General features: G+C 37.8%; 1 protein-coding gene across 9 annotated transcripts in view; it reads right to left on the bottom strand.

The window, feature by feature from the left end:
• The window catches only part of ZNF148 (zinc finger protein 148), a 125049-nt gene that overhangs the window by 91492 nt on the left and 19733 nt on the right, over positions 1-13824 (bottom strand). For 7 of the 9 annotated variants that reach the window (XM_021070208.2, XM_084990884.1, XM_021070215.2 and 4 more), the window contains exon 2: positions 4717-4797. The exons of the other annotated variants lie outside the window; for them this stretch is intronic. The gene's annotated coding sequence lies outside the window, so the exon portion shown is untranslated. The remainder of the gene's footprint in view (positions 1-4716; positions 4798-13824) is intronic. 9 annotated transcript variants of the gene reach the window in all.

Raw genomic sequence — 13824 nt, 5'->3', positions numbered from 1 at the left:
TTCAATCCCTGGCCTTGCTCAGTGGGTTAAGGATCTGGCATTGCTGTGAGCTGTGGTGTACGTTGCAGGTGCGGCTCAGATCCTGCACTGCTGTGACTGGTAGGCCAGCAACTGAAGCTCTGATTCAACCCCTACCCTGAGAACCTCCATATGCCGCAGGTGCAGCCCTAAAAAGACCAAAAAACAAAAACAAAAAACAGAGAAAGAGGGCACATTTTGCAACCCAATCTCTGAAGCCAGTGTTTCTTTGATATAAAAACATCAATGAAAACTACACTCCAGGAGTTCCCATTGTGGCACAGAGGTTAACAAAACCAACTAGGAACCATGAGGTTGCAGGTTCGATCCCTGGCCTTGCTCAGTGGGTTGGGGACCAGGGGCGTTGCCGTGAGCTGTGGTGTAGGCTGCAGACTCGGCTCCAATCCCGAGTTGCTGTGGCTCTGGCATAGGTCGGTGGCTACAGCTCCGATTAGACTGGGAACCTCCAAATGCCGAAGGAGCTGCCCTAGAAAAGGTAAAAAGACAAAAAAAAAAAAAAAAAAAAAAAGAAAACTACACTCCAACATCTCTCATAAACATAAAAGTCCTTATAAAATATTAGCAAACTGAATCTAGTGACATGAAAAATGCCTGTATATACACTAAGACCAAGTAATATTTACTCCATGAAAGTAAAGACGATTAAACATCTGAAAATCAACTAATGTAATACACAACGTTGAGAGAACAAATGTGATATATATAACTGATTCACTCTGCTGAACACTTAAAACTATTAAAACATTGTAAATCAACTATACTCTAATAAAAAAAATTTTTTTTTGTCCTTTGTCTTTTTAGGGCCACACTTGCAGCATATGGAGGTTCCCAGGCTAGGGGTCTAATCGAAGCTATAGCTGCTGGCCTACACCACAGCCACAGCAATACCAGATCTGAGCCATGTCTGCGACCTACACCACAGCTCATGGCAATGTCGGGATCCTTAATCTACCGAGCAAGGCCAGGGATCAAACCCGAAACCTCATGGTTCCTAATTGGATTTGTTTCCACTGAGCCATGATGGGAACTTCCAAAATTTTTAAAAAATTAAAAAAGGAGTTCCTGCTATGGCACAGTGAGTTAAGAATCTAACTGCAGGAGTTCCCGTCGGGGCGCAGCGGTTAACGAATCCGACTAGGAACCATGAGGTTGTAGGTTCGGTCCCTGCCCTTGCTCAGTGGGTTAACGATCCGGCATTGCCGTGAGCTGTGGTGTAGGTTGCAGACGCGGCTCGGATCCCGCGTTGCTGTGGCTCTGGCGTAGACCGGTGGCTACAGCTCCGATTCGACCCCTAGCCTGGGAACCTCCATATGCCGCGGGAGCGGCCCAAAAATATAGCAAAAAAAAAAAAAAAAAAAAAAAAAAGAATCTAACTGCAGCAGTACAGGTCACAGGTATGGTTCAGATTCAATCCCTTGCCTGGAAACTTACATATGCCACAGATGCAGCCATATAAATAAATAAATATATACCACATAGTTATCTCAATAAGCAGAGACGAGAAGCTAGCTCTCTGGTGGTTCAGCAGGTTAAGGATTCAGTTTGTCACTGCTATGGCTTGGGTCACTGTCATGGGGGTTTGATCCTTGCCCCAGGAACTTCCACATGCTGAGCATGCAGCCAAAAATAAAATAAACACAGCAGAAACCTTTTTTTTTTCCTTTCTTTCTTAGTTGCACCCACAGCATGTGAAAGTTCCTAGGCCAGGATCAAACCTATGCCACAGCAGCAACCTGAGCCACTGCAGTGACAATGCCAGATCCTTAACCCACTGTGCCACAAGGGAGCTCTCCCTAGAAGAAAGCAGTTGACAAAATTCAACATCCACTCATGATAAAAATGCTCGACAAACTAAGAGTCGAAGAGAACTTCCTCAAACTGATAAAAAGGTTATCTACTAAAACCAACTAACCACATACTTAAAGACTGAATGCTTTCCACCTAAAAATCAGGGTGTCTGTCTTCACCTCTTCTATTCAACGCTGTACTAAAGGTTCTAGCTAGTAAAATAAAGCAGGCAAAAGCGATCAATCAAGTAAAGGCATCCAGATCAGAAAAGAAATAAAACTGTCTTTATTCTCTAGTGATAAAATCTCATATGTACCTATCTCCCAATGAATCCACAAAAAAAGCTAACAAGTTAGCAAGGTCACAAGATATTATTAGAGCAATAAACAAAAATCAATTGTATTTCTACAGTGAAATGACAGCTTTCTATTGTATCTTCCTATCAAAAATCTGAATTGAATCAGATTTTCTTTCTTACCCCTCAGTAGTTTTTAAATTTTTTTCAAGTAGATTTCTCCAAAGCATTTTATCTTTTCAGTTGCTATTGTGAATGTATACCTCTTCTTCCTTTATTAGTCCTAATTCTCTTATTTGTATTGAAAAAAATTTATGTATAATTGATTTTATAATATTCCTTTATTGAATTATCTTAATACTGTCACTACAAAAAACAAGCAACAGATGAACTGAACAGAAGTGATTTCAGAAACAGGACCCTACCCTCCCCCCAAAAATGGAAATTTAGTATATGATAAATGTGGCATTTCAAATATGTACAAAAGAAATGCATCATTCAATAACTGGAATGGGGACAAGTGGTTAGCCATCTGGAAGAAAGTAAAGCTGATCTCCACATTTGCTTATACTAAATACATTCAAAATAAGTCAAGATTTTAAACAATTTAAGCCATAAAAATTAATAGAAAACCTGTATAACTTTTTCTTCAAGTACTATATAGTTCACTGAATCTAAAACTACGAATCATAAGATACACTATTTTGGAGTTCCCATTGTGGCTCAGCAGGTTAAGAACTCAACCCCTAGTCCAGGAACTTCTATATGCCACAGGTATGGCAGTAAAAAGAAAAAAAAGATACAAAACTATTTTATGTCACTTAGAAAAATAAGGCCAAACCATGACAAGCCAGCAACTCATGTCATTCAGGGATGTTATAAAGTAGAGGAAAAACTGAGTCCAACAATCAATGGTGAAGACCTTTTAAACCTTACACAGCAAAGTCCCCACTCCTGGCCATGAATAAAAAGATCACCAAATTCAACCACATGAAATTAAAATGTCTACAGGCAAAAACAAAATCAAAAGATAAGCAAAAACTGAGTGAAAACAATGTGCCTAAAATACGACCAAAGAGATCACGAAAATACACAAACTATCAATAATAACGGGGGGGAAAAGGCTCAAACTCATAATAAATTCTGAAAAGCAATACTAAACAACAAAAAACTAACAAATATTAAAAAGTCTGACAATACCAAGAATTACCAAAGAAGAGATTTCCATTTTCTCAGACTATTGATATTGGGGCAATTTTTTAGTTAAGCAATTCAACCACCAATTATTAAATGTGCACACTCTTTGATCCAACAATTTTTTCCTTAAGAACTTATACTGAAAATATATTTTTAAATATGTGCAAAGATGCATCCAAGAATATTCTCTACATTCCCATTTATTACTGCAAAAAAACCTACTAAATATCCGTAAGTAGGAGGCTAAGAAAATAACTATAAATCCAGATATTGGAATACTATACAGATTGAAATAAGATGGAATATATAATGCAAAGATATGGAAGTTAACAAATAAGACATGTTGCTAAACAATATGCACAGTGTGATCTCATGTGTGTAAATACAGGTATACATATAAATGTCTGCAAGTATATGGAAACTGTCTGATAGGATACACACAAACATACACACATACAAATGTTAACAGTGAATGGGAATGAAGAAAGCCTTTTTTTTTTAACATTATAATATTTTCTACTGTTGGATTACCTCTATAAACCTGGGTAAGAAGGGAGAAATGTTAAAGGAAAACTAAAAATATGGTCACTAAAACTGCTAATATTTTCACAACCTCACTTTAAAAGAGTTCTTTTGGTTTTTAGGGATGTACCCGCAGCATATGGAAGTTCTTGGGTTAGGGGTGGAATCTGAGCTACAGCTGCTGGCCTACACCACAGCCACAGCAATGCCAGATCCAAACCACGTATGCGGCCTACCTCACACCTCATAGCAACACTGGAGCCTTAACCCACTGAGTGAGGCCAGGGATCGAACCTGTAACCTCACGGTTCCTAGTCAGGCTCATTAACTGCTGAGCCATGAAGGGAACTTAAAAGAATTCTTAAAACAAATAAACTTTATGAGAATCTTTAGAATTTCTACGATCATTAATAACTGACATGAGAATACGTGCCACTAGCAGATATGTAAATACCCTGAAAACTGTTAAATATTTTTCTTTCACTTTGAAAAATAAAAGCACAGGTCTAATATATGTACCAACATAGCCCAACAAAACAGGAGAAGATACGGCTCTTCCTAAAATAAGGGAATTTGGGCTAAAAAAGAGTTATGAAAGTAATCTTACTAATAAGTGATAGAAGATTATAGTCTTCATCTTACAGAATGAATAATATTAATTCTTTTCAATGTACAACTGTTCTTATTTGTATACAGTAATACTATGCCATGTACATGTAATATTCATGCCATATATAAGCAAGTATAAAAGAAAAAGGGATTGTCCAGGAAATGCAGGTACTCCCAAACAGGTGTGGTACTTGTGTTCACATTCAAGCAGATGGGCATCTATCACAGGTAAAAATTAAAGACTGAGCAAAACAGTGTTGGATTACCTCTATAAAATATGTCAGGCAAACACCCATCCCGCCTGATCACTTGGTTGAATTTCCAAGCTGTTGTCTCCTCCCTCTATCCTATAAAAGTACAGAAATACAGGTTATCACCCCAAAAAAATCATGATTAGATATATTCTTAAAGTCAAGTAAATTATTTATCTGAATGTGCTGACAAAATTCTTTCTATGGTAGATACCGTTGGATTAAATAAAATCAGTAACAACTAACTTTTAGTTCAACTGTAATGACCCATCAGTGTTAAGTGATATCGTGAATATAAGAAATGACCCAGACACTAACTGGACTTTTTCAAATTTAACTTCTGGCTGAGGATTAGGATTTCTTTAAAATCACAGCAATAAGCTAGAATTATCTTACATTAAAATAGGAAGGAGGACACAAAATGTATTTCATTAAAAGCATATGCTGATATTCTGAATCACTCAAATAGTACTATTTCCTGATGAAATCCCACAGTAACATTTTTCTCAACTCAAAAGTCTAATATATTAAGAAAATAGTTTTTGAACACATAAAAATATTAAGTATTTAAGATTTCCAAGGCAAACGTAATATTAATTAACACTCAATAATATTAAAAATGAATTGAGGACTGGGGACAAGACGGCAGAGTAGGACTTAAACTTACCTTCTCTCATGAAAACACCAAACTAACTGCTGAACAACTATCAAGAAAACATACTAGAAACTACCAAAAAATATCCTACACCCAAAGACAAAGACGACGCCATGCTGAGACAGTAGGAAGGGTCCTTTCGACATATAAGCAATCCCACACCCGCCAGGCAGGTGACCCACAGACTGGAAAACAAGGTTAAGATGGTCCACAGATATTTTTACCATTTTCTGCTTTTTTTCATTTTTGGCCACCCTGTGGCAAATCAAGCTCCCAGGTTAGGGATCAGTTCCAAGCCGCAGTTGAGACCTAAGCTGCAGCTGCAACAACATTGGATCCTTAACCCACTGTGCAAGGGCCGGGGATCGAACCTGCATCCCAGCACTCCCAAGATGCCTACGATCCTGCTGTGCCACAGCAGGAGCTCCCACAGATTTAAATGTCATGCTATACTTAACCTTTCAGCAGAGACTAGTACAGAAAATTAACATTCTGTGTTGGTATTGCATAGACATTGGATACACATAATTTTCTTCTCTCAACTGGGATCTTTTTTCCTGGTATATGAAATGGGGGTAATGAAGACTGAAAGCTGAAATATTACTAGAAACAAAGAGGCCAAATATTTTTTTCAGAAATAATGAAGCGTTTTTTGTAAGAGCCATTTTTAGGGTTTAGTAAATATCCTACAAATCAATAAAACCTATAAATGTAAAAGCAGAACAAGCGGAGAAACTTAAATCTTTAGAAAATAACCAAGTATATTATTTTGAAGCTGTGTTTCCATAATTTTATCAAGGGATTACAAAAACTATAGCCTTTCTGATAATTCAGCATTTTCTAGTCCTTAGCCAGGCAGTAGCTTTGCTGCTAAACCTAGTTATGAACAAAAAATCTATTTTAAAATAATTTATTTCTATTAAGCTCTTAATTGCCTGCCTCATAGTTCTGTCTCCAAGATTTCAAAAGCAGATATATGCCATTCCTCTCAATAACATGAAACTACCTTCAAATACATATTTCTACAGCATTAGTATCAAAAAGATAATACAGGTAAAGTAAAGCAAAACTATTGCCGTACTACACTGCCACTCACTAATCCACATTCTTTACTGTATTCAAATTTAGACTCTCTAACAGTTCACAGGAATAAAGCTGAAGAGAAAAGTCTATATATGGGAAATAAAAATGCCTTCAAATTATAAATTTTATTATTACATTATTGAGTCTTTTAAAGTTGACTGGATATATCTGGTCCTCAATCAAGATATTATTACATACGACATCACATAATAATGACAATATATACAGCTGGTCAAATGTTTTTGAAATGTCAATATTCTGTTGAAAACATTTTCACAAAAAGCTCACTCACTTTCTTGCATCACTTTTTATTGAAAGCCCTAAATTAAGGCTGTCATACATCAAAGACTATAACTAGACATGTTAGAAGGAAACAAAAATAAATAGCGAAGCAAGAAGGAAAAGGAAACATGCCTCACTCCCACTTACACACATCCCCCACATGCACACAATAATATAACCTCAAAGTCTAAATCTATAAACAGAAATTCTGGAATCTCTTTCTCATCACAATCTCCATCTACAGTGGAACCCCATCATTTCCCCAAATTCACCTACCACATAGTCTCTATCTCTGGAACGCTAACTCATTTAGCATCATCTATCAATTTCATTTCTCCCTCCAAATCTCTATCCCTCTTACTCCTCTCCTTCAAGAATGGGGAAAAGAAAAGATCCTATCAGGCTGGAAACCAAGACGCTGTAAGTAGAAAAAGAAAGGTATAAAACTAGATGGACAACCACCCAACCAGGTAAAATCTTCCTCTTTCCCTACCCTCACTTCCCCTACTTCAGAAGTCAGTGAATTAAGAGAACCCCTTAGCAATTCCTGAGTTCAGATTTTGCTAATTATTCTCTAATTATAATCACTTGTATAATCAAAATAAGATAAAATACATAATAAGAAAGAAAAATAGGGGTTCCCATCATGGCTCAGCCATAATGAACCCAACCAGAATCCATGAGGACACAGGTTCAATCCCTAGTCTCGCTCAGTGGGCTAGGGAGCCGGCATTGCTGTGAGCTGTGGTGTAGGTCGAGGATTCGGCTCAGATGCTGTGTTGCTGTGGCTGTGGCTGTGGTGTAGGCCTGCAGCTGTAGCTCCAATTCAACCCCTAGCCTGGGAACTTCCATATGCCACAGGAACAACCATAAAAAAAAGCAAAAAATAAAAATAAGACAGAAAAATAAATGAACTACTTTGCAAGGACCATTAGCTACTATCCTTCCATTAATTAGTTCTGATTGACTGGCAGTATTTCAATGTATCTACCAGCAGGTGGGTGTGATTCATTAATTAGGCCAAATATTTTTTTCATTAACTGGATCAATATTTTTGACCACCTGACATGTACATACAACATATAAGATTCCTAAGACATGCATAAAATACCATGGTCTCTGACCAACGGAGTTCAAAATTTAGCTAGGATGGTTAAGTAAACATACAACAAATAACGTCTATGATGATAATGAAATGTGTTAAGTGCTATAATTGAAGTTTAAGCAATTTATTACAGTAAAAAAAAAATCAAAGCAAGGATCAATCAATTCTCCCTCTGCTACCTTTCCAAAAGAAAAGAGGTGAGCTTTTAATGTTGATTCCACATTTACGAATACAATGAATACTATATGCTTTGGACTTTGCCCTCTGGTGTCCCTAGATCTTTGCAGCTATTAACTCACTTAATCCAAACAAACCTGCTAATATTAACCACATTTTACAGAAGAAAAAATGGTAGGGTTAAGTAACTTACCAAAGGTTATAAAACCAGTAAGTGGTAGAAGCAAAGTCTTTAAAATGGTCTACAACACCCTCTACAATCTATTGTGCTATATCCCCTCTTCCTTCTCACCACTACCACCCAAGCCATCACTTACAATTTGAAAGGAAAAATCCTTAAAGTCCTCTAGCATTTTTTAACTAGATTATATTTTAAATTAGTCAAGTTCTACTTAGTTTTTACTTTCGTGATTTAATGATGCTTTCTGAATGTTTGAAAAAAAAAAAAAGAAGAAAGTCTGTTCCAGGCGAGTGATTTCTAAGAACATGGTTACAATTTCTATATAGGAACAAAGCACAGACATATGTGTTCTTTTAATTTACACTACCTGCTTGGAAAATTAAAGCTGTTAGAACTCTATTTGGGAGTTCCTGCCATGGTGCAGTAGAAACAATCCAACTAGGAACCATGAGGTTTCAGATTCAACCCCTGGTCTAACTCAGTGGGTTAAGGATCCAGCACTGCCATGAGCTGTGGGGTAGGTCACAGACACAGTTCAGATCTGGTGTGGCTGTTGCTGTGGGGTAGGCCGCCAGCTGTAGCTCCAATTCAACCCCTAGCCTGGGAACCTCCATATGCCGAGGCTGCGGCTCTAAAAAGACAAAAAAGAAAAAAAGAACTCTATTTGAATGACGGTCTCAGAGTATACCTGTTCCCTGTTCCACCTAGAAGAAGATATATCCTAAGAAGGTACAACAGCCCCAAAATTCAAACCAACCAGCCCTAGCCAGATCTTCCTAGAACCATCTTCTGTTTCTACTTTTACCAAAAATTAAGCCAAAATCTTATGAATTTCACAATTAACGTAGTTAATGCACTTCATTAAGAAAGAAAATCCTTCAAAAGGGTAATCAAATAAATTCTTAAAAAACAGAAATTGGCTAAAGAGAAAAAAATAAAGCCACCAACTGAAAATGTTGGCCTGTCCTTGACCTTTTCAAATCACCTAACTAGTAAACATTTGTCAAATAAGAAACCAACTCTCCACCCACGCTAGAAAACACAACAGTAGGGATTTTTAGAAAATCCTGAGACTATAAACCATTAAAAAGACAGACCTACTCTTTTAAGTCCAAATCACCTGTTGAGAAGGACACATCCCAAAAGCTAATCCTATCACAGTGGGGACAATAAACTATCAAGCAACCATGTAATAATCCTTTCCCAAATCCACTAAGAGAAATTAGTTTTTAAGAGTAGTAAGCCACTTGGAGTTCCCTTCATGGCTCAGCAGATAATGAACTGACCAGTACCCCATGAGGATGTGGGTTCGATCCCCGGCCTTGTTCAGTGGGTTAAGGATCTGGCATTGTCGTCAGCTATGGTGTAAGTCACAGACACAGCTCAGATCCCAAGTTGCTGTGGCTGTGGCTGTGGCCGGGAGCTGTAGCTCTGATTTGACCCCTAGCCTGGGAACCTCCATATGACACAGGTGTGGCCCTAAAATAGCAAAGAAAAAAAAAAAAAGTAGTAAACCACTAAAGGAAAAGCTGCTTTATTTTTACATAAACTTTTACTGACTACACTATCAATTTTGTAAGTAATCATAAAATATACTGCACTGATGATGATCAAGATCATTCAGGCAAATTTTCAAACAATCTCCTCAAAGATGTTACAAGTACTTCAGTTTACAAAGAGCTTTCACGTGTCACATTTCATGTGACACGCCCCCTACCTGCCATCCCTTACAATTACCTGGGCAAGTATTATTGTTTGTCTCTATTTTATAGATGATGAAACTGAGGTTCAAGAGGTTAAGTACCCAAGGTTACACAACACCTAAGTGTCAAGGCAAAGACTTGAACTAGATCCTGTGCCTCCAATTAAATGTCTACTTTAACGTATCACAACAGGAAAGGTCAATCCCATGTTAAAATACATATATTACTCTCAACAATATTCTGTGAGTCAAAAAAAAAAATCTTTCAAGTAAAGATCAATGAACATAAAATTCGAAATTAAAATGCTATCCAATGGAGTTCTCTTCTGGCACCGTGGGTTAAGGAACGGGTATTGTCACTGCAGTGGCCTGGGTCACTGCTATAGTGTGGGTTCAATCCTTGGCCCAGGAACTTCCACATACCATGGGCATAGCCAAAAGAAAAAAATTTTTAAATGCTATCTACTATATAGCAGAGGGAACTATATCCGATCTCCTGGGACAGACCATGATGGAAAAGAATATAAAAAGGAATGTATACAGATGTATTAACTGAGTTACTGTGCTACACAGCAGAAATTTGCACAACACTGTGAATCGAATATAATTTTAAAAAAAGGAAAAAAAGAAAATGCTACCTACAATAACAATCAGTATGTAAATAAGCAAAAAAATTCATCTGATTTTTATAACACAAAAATTATACCTAAGGGGAGTTCCCGTCGTGGCGCAGTGGTTAACGAATCCGACTAGGAACCATGAGGTTGGGGGTTCGGTCCCTGCCCTTGCTCAGTGGGTTAACGATCCGGCATTGCCGTGAGCTGTGGTGTAGGTTGCAGACGCGGCTCGGATCCCGCGTTGCTGTGGCTCTGGCGTAGACCAGTGGCTACAGCTCCGATTCGACCCCTAGCCTGGGAACCTCCATATGCCGTGGAAGCGGCCCAAGAAATAGCAACAACAACAACAACAACAACAAAAAAGACAAAAAGACAAAAAAAAAAAAATTATACCTAAGGGAACCTTAGAAGACTATAGGACTATCCATTTAAAAATTAAAGTTTATTTAAATTTGATTTTTTTAAGTGTCCATTCTTTATAAACAAAAACATGTTAAAATTATTAAAAACCAAAAACAAGAGGGAATTAAATTATTACTTCTAATGTGAAATATAATTAAATGCTCTCATTTAAAAGCATGTAAATGGTCCATTAAAAAGCCAGCTCATCCTTTAACAATTTTATCTTATTCAATACCAGAGTCAGTCATTCTTTTTTTCATCATTATTATTTTGGTCATGCCCATGGCATGAAGAAGTTCCCAGGCCAGAGATCAAACCCATGTCAGAGCAATGACCTGAGCTGCAACAGTGACAATGTTGGATCCTTAACCCGCCAAACCACCAGGGAACTCCAAGAGTCAGTCATTCTTATCTCCTCTGTCTAAAACATAAGACACAATGTAGAGGTGTGCCCACACCTAAAAGAAATGGCTTTTAATCTGATTAGGCATCTGAGATTTGCCATCAGAGTTAATCAGAGAATTCCTCAAGAAGTGGCTGCAAAGTAGCCCAGTGATTTCTCTATAACTGCAGTCACTATATTAAGTTTAGACAATTTAGGAAATGTTAGTTTAAAAAAAAAAAAATAGTAGCAGTTGATTTAAAAAAAAAAAAACTCCTAAGTTGCTACTAATATAGAATGGACATTTTCTCATTTGGGGCCAATTTATCCTCAATTAGAAAACTAGGGAATGTAAAAGAGGACATTTTATCTTATCTTTCCTTTTCAACCCGTGAATTAGAAATATATTAAACTGGCTGCATAATACAAGATTTTCAGTGTTGTTTTTTAATGTTTATTAATATTAAAAGACTATTATCAAACATCTTAAATACAAATAATCATTAAATAAACACTTCATTGAAGAAAACACCCAGAATTCACAATCTCTTTTTTCTTCTTTTTATTTATTTATTTATTTATTTTTAGGGCCACACCAGTGGCAAATGGAAGTTCCCACGCCAGGTCCACACTTCACCTGCAATCAACAAAGCAGCTTATGGTGACACCAGATCCTTATCATTAACCTACTGAGGAAGGCCAGGGATCAAACCCACATCCTCAGGGATACTAGTCAGGTTCTTAACACACTGAGCCACAAGAGGAACTCCTACAATTTCATTTTAATTAACTACCTAACAAGATGTCTAGTAAAATAGCATGCATCTATTTCCTGGCACTCTCTTGTACTGGTTATGAATGAGCTTCCCAAAACTTCCTAGGTGTGTAACACTGTGGTTTATAACTGAAGCAAACATTTACATAGTGCTTAAAAGTTCACAAAGCATGTGGCCAAAAACCATTATGTTCAAAGCTGAAATAACCAGACTGGAGATGGTGCAGGTTCATAAAAATTAAAGAACCTAAACTTCTAGTCTAGATAAGATAGTATAAATTTGTTTCTCCCTGACTCTCTTCACTAAACACAAGTATAAACCACAGAAGTACCACAAGAGACAACCAAAAGAAAACTCCTGAGAAGGCAGCAACCAGTTTGGGACCCCAGGGCTAGAGAAACAGAAAAGCAGCAGAGTGTATTAGGTCCCCACACCCAACAAAAGGCAACCTAGACCGGTACTTCCCAACCACAAATTAAGCAACAGAAGATAGACCAGATAGTTCACACTCCTCCTTCAAATATAAACAAGAATCTCTCTGCAATATCAAGCAAAAGACATCAACTGGAAGCCCAGTCAACAACAAAAACAACAAATATCAGGAGAAGCAACTCTTCCTTCCCCACATGAAGACAGGGAAGAATTGGGATCTTGAAGTGGGTACCAGTAGGAGGATTCCACTACAGTCTTCTCCCATCTAGAGACACGGGAAGCCTGCTAGGACGAAATGCCTTCTCTTCTCTCAGGCAGCACCAGCAAGGACCAGCGGGAGTCCCAGTAGCATCAGATAAACCAAGCCAACTGCAAAGGCTACGACAATTCAATTGCTATTGGAACCAAAGCCTACAAAAGTGGGCCAAGATCTGTATGCTAAACTGAAATAAAGTGACTGCAGGCTAAGATAAAAACTATAAATAGAGCCCAGAACCTCCCAACATAATATATAACATAGGACACAAGAAAATCACAACATTATTAAGAGAAGACAATCAACCAAGGCCAATATAGAGATGAATCACAACTTAGAATTATTTGAAAAGGATTTTAAAGCAACATAATAAAATATTTCAGCACCAATTATATATTATCTGAAACAAGTGAAAATACGGAAAACCTCAGCAAAAAATGGATATTTAAAAAAAGGGTGGGGTTCCCACTGTGGCTCCATGGAAACAAATCTGACTAGCATCCATGAGGATGCAGGTTCAATCCCTGGCCTTGCTCAGTGGGTTAAGGATCTGGCGTTGCCATGAGCTGAGGTATAGGTCACAGACAAGGCTCAGATCTGGCATTGCTGTGTATGCCAGTGGTTACAGCTCCGATTTGACCAGTAGCCTGAGAACTTCTATATGCTGAGGGCGTGACCCTAAAAAGACAAAAAAAGAAGAAGAATTGAAATGAAATCACAGAACTAAAAAATACTGTTAACAGAAAACTTAGGAGTTCCCATTGTGGCTCACTGGGTTAAGAACCCAACATATGTCCATAACGATGCAGGTTCATTCCCTGACCTTGCTCAGTGGATTAAGGATCTGGCATTGCAGCAAGTTGCAGAGGAGGTCGCTAACATGACTCGGATCTGGGTGTTGCTGGGGCTATGGCATAGGCCAGCAGCTGCAGATCCAATTTCACCCCAGCCTTGGAACTTCCATATGCTACAGGTGCTGCTGTAAAAAGAAAACTTTAACTTGCTGGACAGGCTCAATACAAACATGGAGATGATAGGTAAGAGAATCACTAATGCGAGGAGAGAAAAATAGA

Source organism: Sus scrofa, chromosome 13 (assembly GCF_054392235.1).
Source record: "Sus scrofa isolate SSC_HxYL_T2T_F1_AM1 chromosome 13, Sscrofa_HxYL_maternal_Yorkshire_Landrace_v2.0, whole genome shotgun sequence".
Classification (NCBI taxonomy): domain Eukaryota; kingdom Metazoa; phylum Chordata; class Mammalia; order Artiodactyla; family Suidae; genus Sus; species Sus scrofa.
The sequence above is the reverse complement of the archived record's forward strand: the minus strand, read 5'-3'. Positions and strand labels throughout refer to the sequence as shown.